Genomic DNA, 6,052 nt, shown 5'->3' with positions numbered 1-6,052 from the left:
AACATGGTGAAACCCCGTCTCTACTAAAAATACAAAAATTAGCTAGGAGTGGTGGCATGCACTTGTAGTCTCAGCTACTCTGGGAGGCTGATACTGGGAGAATCGCTTGAACCCGGGAGGTGGAGGTTGCAGTGAGCCGAGACCCTGCCACTGCACTCCAGCCTAGTGACAGAGCGAGACGCTGTCTCAAAAACAACAACAACAACAACAAAAGAATATTCATCAACAAAGTACTCAAGGCTATAATAGACACGTATTCTCTAAGAAATAAGGCCGGGCGCGATGGCTCACACCTGTAATTCCAGCACTTTGGGAGGCCGAGGCGGGCGGGTCACGAGGTCAGGAGATCGAGACCATCCTGGCTAACACAGTGAAACCCTGTCTCTACTAAAAAAAAAATACAAAAAAATGAGCCGGGCATGGTGGCGGGTGCCTGTAGTCCCAGCTACTCCGGAGGCTGAGGCAGGAGAATGGCATGAACCCGGGAGGCACAGCTTGCAGTAAGCTGAGATCGCGCCACTGCACTCCAGCCTGAACGACAAAGCGAGACTCCATCTCAAAAAAAAAAAAAAAATAATAATAATAATAATAAATAAATTAGTTTCTCTCACTTTCTTGTTTTAAAAGTAATTTTTGACATAAAAGAGAAAAAAGCAGACGCTGTAATTTGAAGGGGAAAAAACCTTACATTTAAAAGTAGCAGGTAGACTTTTCAGCCAGAACTGCCATCTTTCAGTAATTCGCCAAAATGACGAACACAAAGGGAAAGGGGAGAGGCACCCGATATGTGTTCTCTAGGCCTTTTGGAAAACATGGAGTTGTTCCTTTGGCCACGTATATGCACATCTATAAGGAAGGTGATAATGTAGACACCAAGGAAATGGGTACTGCTCAAAAAGGAATGGCCCACAAGTGTTACCTTGACAAAACTGGAAGAATCTACAATGTTACCCAGCATGCTCTTGGCACTGTCGTAAACAAACAAGTTAAGGGCAAGATTCTTGCCCAGAGAATTAATGTGTGTATTGAGTACATTAAGCACTCTAAGAGCCGAGATAGCTTCCTGAAACGTGTGAAAGAAAATGATCAGTAAAAGAAAGAAGCCAAAGAGAAAGGTGCCTGGGTTCAACTGAAGTGCCAGCCTGCTCCACCCAGAGAAGCACACTTTGTGAGAACCAATGGGAAGCAGCCTGAGCTGCTGGTACCTATTCCCTATGAATTCATGGCATAATAGGCGTTAAAAAAAAATAAAAGACCTCTGGACTGTTCAATGAAAAATAAGTAGAAGATGGGACACAGAGAATCTTACAGCTTAGGGGAACAAAGGGGTTGTTAGAAGTTAGTGGAGATCCAAGAGCCCTTTGGAAATTATTGTTTGTCCAAGATTTTATCTTCCAGGGCTATTTTTAACCCATTTTGGATTGCTGTGTGGTAAAGAGAAAAGTACTGTATGGTAATGAACAGGAGTTAAGAGTGGGTCTGGGTTGTGTCCTGGTTGTGAGATCATAGTCAAGTGAATTAGTTTTTCTGTCTCTGCTTTCTCACCTGTAAGTGGATTTTGTGGGGTTTAAAATGAGATGCAATTTATTAGAGAGCTTTGAGATATAATACAGCAGATACAAATATTCTACAACCTTGAGTAATTTTACGATAAGTCTTGGGGAGAAGAATGGGGAAGATCCAATTAGGTCCCCTGACCTGTTTATAAATGAGAATCTGCATTCTAGATCTACAGAGCTGGCACAGATTTCTTTCTTATGCAGAATCTCTTCTCAAAATATTTTTTTACAAAGTCTTTTATGAATATGAAAGCTCATGGAAATATCCCGTTCAACTTTGAAACTTGGAATTTTGTTTCTATGAAATTGACAAGTGAATGTGTGACAGTATTTCAGAAACAATAGAAAAGAAGGAATAGAAACAGCTGGTAAATTCTTTAGATGTGAAAGTGGTTTTTCTTTTCTTCTTCTTTTTTTTTAACCAGACTCTGATCCTGAAAAATAAACATCCCCAAAATCAGAAAACAGTACATATTAGCTGCTGAAAACTGAGGTTGAACCCAATTTTACCCTGTCTGGTTTAACTTCAGTTAGGAATGGAATTAAAGAGATAGTTTTGTTTTGAACTCTTGACCACTGGAAATAAAAGGGAGTGAAGTGTGCAGGTAGCCAAAAATCCACCTAATTCACCTCCCAAAGCACACTCACATTTGTTTTGTTTTGTTTTGTTTTTTTGAGAGACAGAGTATTGCTCTGTCGCCCAGGCTGGAGTGCAATGGTGCGATCTTGGCTCACTGAAACCTCCGCTTCCCGAGCTCAAGCAATTCTTCTGCCTCAGCTTCCCGAGTAGCTGGGATTACAGGTGCCCACCACCATGCCCAGCTAATTTCTGTATTTTTAGTAGAGACCGGGTTTCACCATGTTGGCCAGGCTGGTCTCGAACTCCTGACCTCAAATGATCCACCCACCTTGGCCTCCCAAAGTGCTGGGATTACAGGTATGAGCCACCGTGCCTGGCCCACTCACATGTTTTTAATGATAGTTTATTTTGGAGTAATTTTCCATTCATTTAACAAACATTCATAAATAATCTATTCAGTGTTACTTATGCTTCTGAGGGAATAAATTAAATACTAATCAAATGACATAGATTTGATTTATCTGTGGCATGAAGGCCACCATTACAGATAAACCATAAAAGGTTGTTACCTTGGAATTCTACAGATTTATAAAGTGAGGTACAAAACAACAAAATCAAGAATAAATATAAAATTTATTTATAAATATTTAGAACCCATATTAATTTCCCAAATAGTCTCAGGATGTAAGGCCTGCTGCAGCAGCAGTTTCAGAGAGGAGTGGATACCAGCACCCCACAACCTGATTTAAAATAATAAAGTCCAGATGCTCTTGCCAAAAAAGAGGTCTGCATCACTCACTGCCATGACCTGGATCGTATTTCAAAAGTGTCAAATCAAAGCTGTCCCACCAAAGCCTGATTTCTTAATGAATTCCTTATGCATTTCATCTCTTGAATACAAAAAGTTGGGTATCTGTTGTGGAGTAAAATTTAGATGTAAGAAACAAAACCCAGCGGGTGTGATCCTATGTGAAATGCATCCCCATGCAGTTGGTCTCTTACTGTACGAGTTATTTACTGCGTAATTAAGATGCTTTCATTTAAAAAGCCACATCTGAGAATCATCATCATATTTACAGGGAAAAGGGAGTGTGAGCTGAAGGAAATTTAGTAGAAATCTAGACATTTAAGTCTTTAAAAAATGCTGACATTCTGTCATGTTGATCCAGCACTATCAAGAGTAAAATCTAAAAATTTTGTCATTTCGGTATGTTAATGCTGGCATCTTTTCTGAAGAAAGATTCCAGCTAAGGGGGTGGTTTCCAGTCCTAACTTATTATGCTCAGTATAACTGGATACTGAATAGCAAATATTCTTTTTTTTTTTTTTTTTTTTTTTTTTTTGAGACAGAGTCTCACTCTATTGCCAGGCTGGAGTGCAGTGGTGTGATCTCAGCTCACTGTAACCTCCACCTCCTGGGTTCAAGCGATTCTCCTGCCTCAGCCTCCCAAGTAGCTGGGACTACAGGCGCATGCCACCACACCTGGCTAATTTTTATATTTTTAGTAGAGATGGGGTTTCACCATGTTGGCCAGGATGGTCTTGATCTCTTGACCTCGTGATCCACCCGCCTCGGCCTCCCAAAGTGCTGGGATTACAGGTGTGAGCCACCATGCCTGGCCCTGAATAGCAAATATTCTTTTTGAAGAACAGAAAAGGAGACCTCAGGGTGATTAGATAGATAAATAGATACATCAGACCGACAGACAGATGGATGAACAGATGAATGGACAGATAGACTGATGGGTCAATGAATGAAAGGATGGATAGGTGAGTGGGTGGGTGGATGTATGTATGTATGTATGGATGGATGGACAGGTATAAGTAGATAGCAGTATCATCAGCTTTTGGAAAATAGTAACGTCTTTACTTCAGATTAGCAATCAACATGATATTTTCTCAGAAAGATGCAGCCTTAAACCCTAATAGATACTTGCCCAAGAATTCAGAGGTATGAGGCTCTGTCTTTTATTTTATTTTATTTTATTTTTTGAGACGGAGTCTCGTTCTGTCACCCAGACTGGAGTGCAGTGGTGCGATCTCGGCTCACTGCAACCTCTGCCTCCCAGGTTCACACAATTCTCCTGCCTCAGCCTCCAAAAAGTAGCTGGGATTACAGGCACATACCACCACGCCTGGCTAATTTTTTTGATATTTTTAGTAGAGACGGGGTTTCACTATGTTGGCCAGACTGGTCTCGAACTTCTGACCTCGTGATCTGCCCGCCTCGGCCTCCCAAAGTGCTGGGATTACAGGCATGAGCCACCGTGCCCGGCCGAGGCTCTATCTTACAAATGGCTTAAGTATACTGAAATTGAAGTATGAAAACTTTGTTCATTCATTCATGTATTCATTCATTCATTCATTCAACAAATCATTATAGAATGTCCACTCTGTACCAACGCCCAGCAATGACGCCTGTCACTATGGAACTTAATGGTTCATTCCCATTTTTATTTGTAAAGTCATAAATGACACTTCTAGTTCAAGAACAAGAAAGTATAGATGGCTTGCTGTGGTGGCTCACGCCTATAATCCCAGCACTTTGGGAGGCTGAAGTGGGCAGATCGTTTGTGGTCAGGAGTTCCAGACCAGCCTGGCCAACATTATGAAACCCTGTTTCTACCAAAAATACAAAAATTGAGGCTGGGAACAAAGGCTCACGCCTGTAATCCCAGCACTTTGGGAGGCTGAGGCGGGTGGATCACAAGGTCAGGAGATTGAGACTATCCTGGCCAACATGGTGAAACCCCGTCTCCACCAAAATACAAAAAATTAGCCAGGCATGGTGGCAGGTGCCTGTAGTCCCAGCTCCTCGGGAGGCTGAGGCAGGGGAATTGCTTGAACCCAGGAGGTGGAGGTTGCAGTCAGCTGAGATCACACCACTGCACTCCAGCCTGGCGACAGAGCAAGACTCCGTCTCAAAAAAAAGAAAAAAAAAAAAATTGGCGGGGCATAGTGGTGCATGCCTGTAATCCCAGCTACTCGGGAGGCTGAGGCAATAAGAATTGCTTAAACCCGGGAGGCAGAGGTTGCAGTGAGCCAAAATTGCGCCACTGCACTCCAGTCTGGGCGACAGAGTGAGACTCCATCTGAAAAAAAAAGAAAAAGAAAAAGAAAACAAAAAAAAGAGAAAGTATAGATTCACTTTTTTCTCCTCTTACCCTCTAACACCTCTGAAAATAACAAAATACCCTGGAAATCATTCAACAGACAATGATAAAAGAATTCTGAGTGCTTGAGAGAAGAAGGTAGATAGGTTAGAGACCTTAAAACTTCAGAAATGACAACATGGTGAGTTCCCTGGTTTTTCTTTTTATCTCCCATATGACCCCAGACTGGATGCCAGAGAGGCCTGAAACCTCCAATAGGCATAGACAAACAATCAGACAGACAAACAAAAGTCTGGCTGGAGAACTGGGTAAAGGGGAAGCACAACAGAGACCAAATGGGGAGCTCTAACTCCTGTTTCACAACTGGCCACAAACAGGTGGCCTGATTTTCCTCCAAAACCCTGCTGGGTTGACCCAATCCTTACTCCACACTTGGGTAATTGGTGAGTGGGCTAATCCATCCACAGGGGCAGCATTAGCAAAGCCCAGCATCTCCCTACCCTTTATCACAAAGGGCATATAATGCACATGAAGTGACACACAAAGATAAGCCCAGTGGCTTCAGCCCCTTTTAACTCCTATGGCAGAGGTTGGCCTAGGAACATCAGGTGATCCAGGAAAGTAACTTCCACTCCTTAAGGGAGCCCCAGCAGGAATTAAGTGAGAATTTCAAAAATGTCAGAAGAATGAGGCAAACCAGAATAGAACCGCAAGGGCTCTGAAAACTAAACTGTTGTTTAGTACATTTTCTGCTGATATAACAGAATACTTGAGGTATAACAGAATACTTAAGGCTGGGT

The 6,052-nt window shown here is 42.3% G+C and overlaps 1 pseudogene; it reads left to right on the top strand.

The window, feature by feature from the left end:
- The first annotated feature begins 736 nt into the window (after positions 1-736).
- LOC472982 (large ribosomal subunit protein eL21-like) lies at positions 737-1,231 on the top strand (annotated as a pseudogene).
- The last annotated feature ends 4,821 nt before the right edge of the window (positions 1,232-6,052 follow it).

This window comes from Pan troglodytes, chromosome 11, assembly GCF_028858775.2.
Source record: "Pan troglodytes isolate AG18354 chromosome 11, NHGRI_mPanTro3-v2.0_pri, whole genome shotgun sequence".
In the NCBI taxonomy this organism is placed as follows: Eukaryota; Metazoa; Chordata; class Mammalia; order Primates; family Hominidae; genus Pan; species Pan troglodytes.
This window is presented reverse-complemented; position numbering and strand designations above follow the sequence as displayed.